We start from the raw sequence: 10383 nt of genomic DNA, 5'->3' as shown, positions 1-10383 counted from the left end.
GCCTGGCACACATTACAGAATGCTTCCAATTAATGCCTGATGCTATCATTTTGTTATTCATTATTACTTTCAGGGCGAACTTGAATCCAGGGGACTCCTTACCAGTCCTTTCCCGTGTTGACACCTTGCTCATGTAATAATTGGGCTACTTCCATGCTATTGGTTGCCCTACTCCTTTCCATCAGCGTGTGGATTGTTTTCATTTGTTTGATGTGATGCAGGAATAAGCTTACACTGTTGTGCCAGCTGCTATGGTGGACATAGAAAATGGATTAAAAATGGCAGAAGGGAATTGATATTTATCAAAGACTCACAAAGGACACTACCTATTTCATCTCATTTAATTCTCACAGCAGCCCTGCAAGGTAGGTATATTACTCTTGTTTCACAAATAGGGAAAGGAATCCTGAGATGTTAAGTGACTTGTCTAAGCTTACACAGCAAATAGGTCAATTTGCACCCAGCTCTTTGTGTCCCCTAAGATAATGTTTGTCTTATTGCACTATACCACCTTTTTGCCTTTGAAGAACTCAGGAACTAGTTAGGTGAGAGAAAATGTGCATAGTGCAAGGCAGGAGATAGACTAATAGAAAGCTGTCACATACAAGTTGGAAGGGCAGTAGCAGAACACACCAGCCAGCTTGGCTGCCTTGCCTATTCTCCTTTCCTGAGTTTGTATATCTGCAACCACTACTGTGTAGGTGGTGGAAAATCTGTGCTGTCTAGACCAGTGTTGGACCCTTGACAGCCAGTGCTGTCTAGATTAGTGGTGGACCCTTGACCCAACTAGGGACAAGATGATTTTATTTTGCGTAAACATTTTTAAATTGTTTATTTATTATTTATTTATTTATCTATTTATTGAGACAGAGCCTCGCTCTGTCGCCCAGTCTGGACCTGAACTCCTGGGCTCAAGTGATCCTTCCATCTCAGCCTCGTAAGTAGCTGAGACTACAGACATGCCCCACCACACTGGTTCTCTCTATTCTTTAAGGACATAAAGACTATAGTTGGTGGGTGTTTGAATTGAGAGACTGCATAGACCCAGGAGTAATATACTAGTCTTCTATCATTGTGTAACACATTACCACAAATTTGGCAAATTAAAACAGTACCCATGTATTAGCTAACACCTGGCCCTGTGTGGCTGGATTCTCTGCCCAGGGTCTCAGAAAGCTGAAATAAGGGCATTGGCTGAGTTGTGTTCCTTTATCAGGGCTCCGGGGAAGAATTCTTTTTTAAGCTCTCTCAGGTTGTTAGCCAAATTCAGTTTTGTGTGGTGGTAGTTGTTGCAGGGCTGACATTTTCATTTCCTTGCTGGTTGTTGACTGGCGCTGTTCTTAGTTCCTAGAGGCCACTTGTAACCCTTGTTCTTCCTCTCTGAAGCCAGCAATGGAGAATCTTCCTCCGTTGAATTCTTCTCATGCTTTTCATCTTTTTCTTAGGGAGAGCCCAGACTCTTTTAAGGTTCACCAGATTAGGTAAGCCATCCGCCTGAACCCCTTTTCTTAAGGAGAAAGTACCATACAATATAACAGAATCATGGCAGAGAAATCCATGGTATTCACAGTCCTGGGGATTATGCAAGGCCCATGCACCAGGAGCTGGGAGTTTTGGGCGTCAGTTTAGAATTCTGCCTAACACAGATGGGGTTGCCATTTGGGGAGCCATATGCAAGCAGTGCTGGGAGATCTGGAGGGGAGAAGAGAGGATGAGGAGAGGAGAGAAGTGGAGAGAAAGGAGGAGGGGAGGGTAGAGGAGGAGACAACAGAAGAGAAATTTCCTTATGGAGGCTCTAAATGAGAATGTTTCCTTCCTTGCCTTTTTCAGTTTTTACAAGACATCGAAATGCCTCCAGTCTTGGCCTCTTCCTTTATCTTCAAAGTGTGTCACTCCAGTCTTTGCTTCTGTCATCACATTGCCTTTTCTCCTGTGTTGACAAATTTCCCTCTGGCTCCCTCTTACAAATGCACTTGTGATTATATTTGGGGCCCATTGGGCTAATTCGGGATATAACCCCCACCTCAAGATCCTTAACTTAACCACACCTGCAAAGTCCCTGCGAGTTAACATTTACAGGTTCCAGGGATTCGGACCTGGATATCTTAGCAGGGGTAGGGGTGGGGTGTGGAGGTGGGGGAATTATTCAGCTCACAAAATTACATGTGGACTCTTAAGTCCCATGGCTCAAGTTCAAATCTCAACCCTGCTGTTCACTAGCAACATGACCTCAGACAAATGATGAATACTTAGCCTTTCTGTGTCTCAGTTTCATTATCCCTTAAGTGGGGATAATTATAATAATATATGCATTGATCATTTTTGTGAGGATTAAGTGAGGAAATTAATGAAAAGTGCTTATCCCAGAGCACAATAAACATTTAGTAAATATTGGTGATTATGGTTTCCACTGATGTTATTTAGAGCCTATGCTGAGTATTTGTTGTTTTAGCCTGCCAACATCCATTTTCTTCTGCTGCGGCTAACAGTGCCTCTGTTTTTCTTGGAGAACTTCCTTTACCTCACTCTCAGTTCATATGGTTTAGGCAGGGCTGAATTCAGTGCTAGCCCCAGGACTGTGAGTGGGAACCAGGTCTAAACCCATCAATATAATTTCCTTGTCTTGGTCCCAGGAATTGGTTCAATGATGCATGTATGAGCTAAGTTGGTCCAAGCAGTGTGACCCTCTGGCTTTTCCAGGAGCAAATGCAATATTTTCATGGAGTTGCTGAAAGCAGAGTGTGTGAAGCTACAGCTACTGGCAGCCTTTTTTATCTTTAAAGTTTTGCCACACTGTAGAGCCAAGGTGGGAAGCAGAGTTAAGGGAAGGAGAGAGACCCCTGAAGTATGAGGTTAAGCTTCAAATACAACTGGTCCTGAAATCAGCACTTTTGTGGTCTGTCCGGTTATGTGAGCCAACAAAGTTCCCTTTGTCAGTAAGAAGGGAACTTTTACCTGAAGGATTTCCAGACTCATGGGACCGGGAGATCCTTTCTTTCTCTTTGAGTGGAGACAGAGATTTATTGGCCATTTCTAGGCTTCAGCCAACTTGTAAGAACCCAGAAGCCCATGTGTGCATAGCCCCAGAATATTATTACTTGGGTACGGCGAAGTCCCTAATATTCTCTCTCCCCCTTGCACAATAATGGTGATAACAATGATGGTATCTATCGAATGCCTCCCATGTGCCATCCATAAGGATTGTTCGTCCTTTCTAGTACTTGCAACAGCACTCCCAGGGAAAGACTGTTTTGCAGATGGGAAATAGATGCACTGAGAGATAAATTTTCCAAGGCCAAATAGCGAATGCTCAGCAAAAGCAGGGATCAGTCACGGAGCTTTCTGGATTCAGAGCCTGTCCCTGTCCTACGCTGCTGCAATAACTGCTATAGCCAATCTGGGAGAAGTCCCTACAATCAGGAATCAAGTGATTCTGTCTGCAACAGCCACAGCCACTGGGCCTTTCTTCCTGGAGGGTGGGATTCTCCTCTTGTTTTGTACTTTGTTTCTCAGAAGAGGCTGTAGACACATAGACTCTAAAAGCCTCCTCTGACTGGGTTCATCGAGCATTCTGTCCTTCCACATTTTCCAGTGTTTTATTTAAACCTCTTCATGTGTTGGATTTGTGTCTAGAGGATTTTCCTTAGTGTTCAAATAAGGTATTTTATGCTCTTGGGAATTATATACCCACTGGATTTACCATTCTTTTTATAGGAATACACAGAAACTGAGATGTGAGACACAACATAAAGCAAAGAGAAAGTAGTTACCACCTGTTGAGCTGTCATATTCCAAAACAGATAATAACAGCAGTGGGCCAGTGAATAAAAAGCATGAATACACACACACACACAAACAAAGGTTGTGATGACAAACAAAGGTTGGACATGAAATATATTTGGATCTGAGCTTTATGCCCACTACTTTCAAACTTTAGGCAAATTACTTGATCATTTACCTCTCAGGCCCCTCAACCAAAAATTGGGATGATAAAAATTCCTCATAGGGTCACTGTGAGGATTGCAGCTCTTATGTGGGAGAAAATGAAAGCGAGAGCAAGAAAGAAAGAGAGTCGTAGAGTCATAATAAATGCTGCCTGCTTGCCTTTTGCTAATGCTAGTTTGATATGTGTCCTGTTATTTATTAATAAAAGTGCCTAAATAGGTAATACCTGACTCTCCAATATCTTCTTTTAGTCCCTATTTTAAAATTTTAATTTATAAATTTAAATATTTCTGTTCTCTCTCTCATTTTCTCTCATTTCCATTTTTCTTTGCATCTGCCTCACCCATCTCTCCAGACTTGCTTTCTTCACTTTCCCATGCATATAGCTACAGAGTTGTCCCACATCTCCAGAGTTTCCAAGTCCTCAGTTCAGAGGAGTCACTAGTAACTACGCATCCCAATTCCAAGATCCTGGGATAGGGACTGACAGGTCCAACTGTCCAGTTAATAATGGCTGGAAAGTTGGGTCAGGTCAGTAGAGGCAGGGTTTCAAAAGCACACTGATTTCCTGGCAGCTCTCAGAAAAAGAGAATCAGGGTGTGTTAATACCATATAAAGATTTCAGAGAGCCATAAAAGTTGAAAAATGAATGGATATGAGATTTGTGTGAAATTTGTTAAAACACTTGACAGCAGTTTTTTGCCTTGTTCTCTCTGCGGAAACCAGGGGGCACCTGGACTTCAGCTCTGATTCTTGTACCAGCAGTGGGTCCTACTCTCCCGTGGGCTGTTGGCTGAGGTCAAGAACTGACTCCTGTCCAAATATGGCCCCCAGAAGGAGGCAGAGCTCCGCAGCTGGATCGAGGGACTCACCGGCCTCTCCATGGGCCCCAACTTCCAGAAGGGCCTGGAGGACGGGATTATCTTATGCACACTCATGAACAAGCTGCAGCCTGGCTCAGTCCCTAAGATCAACCACTCCATGCAGAACTGGCACCAGCTAGAAAACCTCTCCAACTTCATCAAGGCCATGGTCAGCCATGGCATGAACCCCATGGACCTGTTCAAGGCCAACAACCTGTTTGAGAATGGGAACATGACTGCAGGTGTAGGTTTCTCTTCTCACCCTGGCGGGGAAGGCCAAGACTAAGGGACTGCAGAATGGGGTGGACATCGGCATCAAGTACTCAGAGAAGCGGGAGCGGAACTTTGATGATGCCACCATGAAGGCTGGCCAGTGAGTCATCGGGCGGCAGATGGGCACCAACAAATGCGCCAACCAGTTGGACATGACCGTGTCTGCACGAGGAGGCATTTCTATGACCCCAAGAACCACATCCTGCCCCCATAGGGACCACTCGACCACCAGCCTCCAGATGGGTACAAACAACTGTGCCAGCCAGGTGGGCATGACGGCTCCCGGGACCCGGTGGCACATCTATGACACCAAACTGGGAACCAACAAGTGTGACAACTCTTCCATGTCCCTGCAGATGGGCTACCCTCAGAGCGCCAATCAGAGCGGCCAGGTCTTCGGCCTGGGCGGGCAGATATACGACCCCAAGCACTGTCCTCATGGCACAATGGCTGATGGGGCTCCCTCGGGCGCCGGGGATTGTCCCGGCTGGGGGAAGGCCCTTGAACATCCCCCTACCTACTAGGAGGAGGCCGGCTACTAAGGCTCCCAGCACACTCTTCCCCCACTTCGTCTCCCCGTCTGGGTTTTGGGGTTTTTCTGTATTTTCATCTTCTTTTTTTCTTAACCTGTTCAGTGCTGCCAATCAACTGAGGGTCTGTGAGTGGCGGCCTGGGATCAGGCAGCAGGGCTTTTTCCCCCTTGCCTTGGTCCTTCACAGGACTGAGCCACCCGGCTGTGGGGTGAAGGGTGGAGGCTGTATTCCGATATGTGTAGGGTGAGGTTCCCTGCTGGGATGTCCACGCTGTGGGCCGAGCTGTGCTGGGGAGAGGAGACCTGGGATTGCAGGGAACTTGTTCCCGAAGGTTTCCGGTTGCCTCACCTCTTGCCCCTTTTGTCAGCGGATCAGTTTGTGGTTTCTGTACCCGCAAAAGTTTCAGGAAGTATTAACAAAAGAAAAATACATTTTTTCTCCCCAAGGAATGGGGTGGGGACAGTGGTGAGGGTGATGGGAAATCAGTCCCTGGGAAAGGGGGCCCGGCCACAATGCTAAATATCTCAGACTCCCAAGCGACTGGATTTCCTTAGGACCCTTAGGCCTGCACCGGGGCCCTGTGGGGAAAGTGAGGTCCATACAAGGAAGTAGAATTCTGAGCTGTTGAGGCTAAGCCTGACCCCCTCTCCATGCTAACCCCCACACTGTGGCCTCAGTAGGCTTTTGTTGTTGTTGTTGTTGTTGTTGCCCAGGTTGGAGTGCAGTGGCACGATCTTGGCTCACTGTACCTCCACCTCCCAGGCTCAAAGGATTCTCCTGCCTCAGCCTCCCAAGTAGCTGGGACTGGAGGTGGTCCACCACGCCTGGCTAATGTTTGTATTTTTAGTAGATACTGGGTTTCACCATGTTGGCCAGGCTGGTCTCGAACTCCTGGCCTCAGGTGATCTGCCCGCCTTGGCCTCCCCAAGTGCTGGGATAATAGGTGTGAGCCACCACGCCCAGCCTCTCAGTAGGTTTTAAGGAGCCCCCAGCCCTCCTTCTCCCATTCTGGGCCTGACCAGCTATACTGCTCCATCTGCCCCGGCCACATACCCTGCCAAGTACTGCATAGGGATCCCCACCTAGGCACCCTGCTACATGAGATAATGTGAAATACGACTATGGACCAAACACAATACAACTTCTGTTTATAAGAAGAAAAAAAAATAGCCATACTGCCCAAAGCAATTTATGGATTTAACACTCTTCCTATCAAGCCACTAATGTCATTTCTCAAAGAATTAGAAAGAACTAGTGTAAATTTCATATGGAACCAAAAAAGAGCCTGAATAGCCAAAGCGATCCTAAGCCAAAAGAACAAAGCTGGAGGTGCCACATTACCCAACTTCGAACTATACTATAAGGCTACAGTAATCAAAACAGCATGATACTGGCACAAAACAGGCACATAGACTAATAAAACAGAATAGAGAACCCAGGAATAAAGCTGCATACCTACAGACATCTCATCTTTGACAAAGTCAACAAAAATAAGCAAAGAGGAAAGGATTACCTTTTCAATAAGCAGAGCTGGGATAGTTGGCTAACTATATGCAAAAGAATGAAACTGGACCCCTACCTTTCACCATATATAAAAATTAACTCAAGGTGGATTAAAGATTCAAATGTAAGACCTAAAACTGTAAGAATTATAGAAGAAAACCGAGGAAATACCATTCTGAACATCAGCCTTAGGAAAAAATTTATGACTAAGTCCTCAAAAGCAATTGCAACAAAAACAAAAAATTGACAATTGGGACCTAATTAAAGAACTTCTGCACAGCAAAAGAAACTATTCACAGAGTAAACAGACAGTCTACAGAATTGGAGAAAATATCCACAAACTATGCATCTGACAAAGGTATAATAACCAGAATCTATAAGGAACATAAACAATGCCACAAGCAAATAACAACTAACCCCGTTAACAAGTGAACAAAAGGCATGAGCAGACACTTCTCAAAATAAGACATACAAGCAACCAAAAAACATGTGGAAGGATGGTCAACATCACTAATCATTGGAGAAATGCAAAGCAAAACCATCAGGAGATACCATGTTACACCAGTCAGAATGGCTTTATTAAAAAGTCAAGAAAACAGTAGATGCTAACAGACTGAGGAAGAAAGGGAATGCTTTTATACACTGTTGGTGGAAATACAAACTATTTCAGCCACTGTAGAAACCAGTGGTGATTGCTTTGGCGATTCCTCAAACTTAAAACGGAAGTACCACTAAACCCAACAATCCAATTACTGGATATATATGCAAAATAAAATAAATCTTTCTTTCTTTCTTTTTTCTTTTTTTTGAGACTGAGTCTCTCTCTGTCGCCCAGGCTGGAGTGCAGTGGCACAATCTCCGCTCACTGCAAGCTCTGCCTCCCGGGTTCACGCCATTCTCCTGCCTCAGCCTCCCATGTAGCTGGGACTACAGGTGCCTGCCACCATGCCCAGCTAATTTTTTGTATTTTTAGTAGAGACAGGGTTTCACCATGTTAGCTAGGATGGTCTCAATCTCCTGACCTCGTGATCTGCCCACCTCAGCCTCCCAAAGTGCTGGGGTTACAGGCGTGAGCCACCGCGCCCGAACAGAAAATAAATCTTTCTAAAAAAGACATGTACTCATTCATTCATTGCAACACTATTCACAGTAGCAGACGTGGACTCAGCCTAGGTGCTTATCAATGGTGGTAAAATGTGGTACATATACACCATTGGCTACTGTGCAGCCATAAAAAAGAACAAAATCGTGTCCCTTGCAGCAACATGAATGCAACTGGAGGTCATTATCCTAAGTGGATTAATGCAAAAAACAGAAAACAAAATGCTGCATGTTCTCGCTTATAAGTAGGAATTAAATATTGGGTACTCATAGACATAAAGATGGCAACAACAGACACTGGGGAGAAACAGAACGGGGAGGGAGAGGACAAGACTTGAAAAGCTAATTGTTAGGTATTATGCTCACTACGTTGGTGACAGGGTCATTCCCATTCCAAACCTCAGCATCATGCAATATATCCATTTAACAAACCTGTATCTGTATCCCCTGAATCTGAAATAAATGTTGAAATTATTTTTAAAAAGAAGGAAATTCTAACACATGCTACCATATGGTTAAATCTTGAAGATATTATGCTAAGTGAAATAAACAATCCACAAAAAGACAAGTACCATATAATTTTAACTATGTGGTGTACCCAGAAGAGTCACATTCATAGATACAGAAAGTAGAAGGGTGGCTGCCAGGGGCCTAGGGGTCAGGGTGTGTTGATGGGAATTGCAATTTTGCAAGATAAAGAGTTCTGGGGATTGATCACACAAGTATGTGACTATATTTAACACTACTGAACTGTATTTATAAATGGTTAAGATGGTAAATTTTATGGTTTGTATTTTTTTAACCACAATTCATTTTTTAAAAAAGGATAAGTAAATGAGGAAATAAAAGTAGGGCAGGGCCTTGTGTAAACTGATAATGTCCCATGGACCAGGGAATATGATTAACTCAACCCTTCCCATGACACATGCACATGTAAAAAAATGTAGGCCAATTCTTGTGGTCCTTGCTTTTCCTAAAAGCCTCACACTATAGGAGTAGACAGATAAGCGACCCTTAGGTCGAATCTTCTTTGTGTTGCTTGCAACATTGTTTTCTATCAGATGAGCATGGTTGATTGTGATAGATTTGGAGGTTTTATGTTCACATTCTTTTCTCCCATTCACTATTTCTCAGCTCTGAATTGGCAAGATTTATTACAGTTACAAGGTTCTATCTTCCCTTTCTCTTTGTTCAATTTAATTTTGTGTAATTTAAACCTTGCCTTCTCTTTCTCCAGATTGTTTTGGATTCAAACTTGCTATCAAAGCACTGGCAGATCACTTCGCCTTGTCATGGCTTACAAAGTAGTCTAAGAAACAATTTGTCCATGGCACTTTGCACCATCACAGTCACTTTGTGTGGAGATGTTGAGTATGGCATTGTTTCTCAGCTGTCCATAACGATGTCATAGGTGGTCTCAATGTGCAACTGCAAGATAGATAGGGTTCTCAACATGGAATCCGAAATAGCCATGCAAATCCAAAAATGTATGTTGGGTATGAGGCTAGAGATGGCAGTATTGAATACAGGTCCTAGCTTGGGAGCACAGGTGGTCTAATCATTGTTCATGATTCCCAGTTAGGTTGGACAATTCTCATGGCTAATTATGCACTCAAAGTTCTATTCTATGTAGTGCTTAAGTTGTTTTTTTCCGTGATTTTACAAAAGGAAATGCATTGAAATTTCCTTAAATTGTGAACTGATTTGGTGATAGTTTCACTGATGGAAATAATAAGGAACTGTATAAAAACATTGTTCTCTTTCCTGAATTGCTCAACTGAAATGCTTGGTCTTCCCAAAACAACAACAACAACATGTTGAAATTAATGGTGCCTTTCTGTTGGTATCTATTTAGATGCTGTGACATGAGTGGAAGAATTTTATAGTCTTTGTCTTTGTCTTTCAGTTAGATAATTTATCCAGTCTTGGTCTGCAATGTCCTGATTCTGTACTGCTGTAAAAGTTCAAGAGTTCTCGATAAACAAGTTGGAGATTCAATAGGACATACACACACAACAGAGAGAGAGAGAGTGTGTGTGTATGTGTGTGTGTGAGAAAGAGAGAAAGAGAGAGAGACAGAGAGAGAGAGAATCAAGATCAAAGTAGTCTAAGAAACACTTTGCCCATGGCATGATCAGGGAAATATGTAGGGGACATTGTTTTTT

General features: G+C 43.6%; 1 pseudogene; it reads left to right on the top strand.

The window, feature by feature from the left end:
* Nucleotides 1-4455: 4455 nt before the first annotated feature.
* LOC112619423 lies at nt 4456-5623 on the top strand (annotated as a pseudogene).
* The last annotated feature ends 4760 nt before the right edge of the window (nt 5624-10383 follow it).

This window comes from Theropithecus gelada, chromosome 2 (assembly GCF_003255815.1).
Source record: "Theropithecus gelada isolate Dixy chromosome 2, Tgel_1.0, whole genome shotgun sequence".
Lineage (NCBI taxonomy): Eukaryota > Metazoa > Chordata > Mammalia > Primates > Cercopithecidae > Theropithecus > Theropithecus gelada.
Note: the sequence above shows the minus strand (reverse complement) of the source record. Positions and strands in the feature narration are given on the sequence as shown.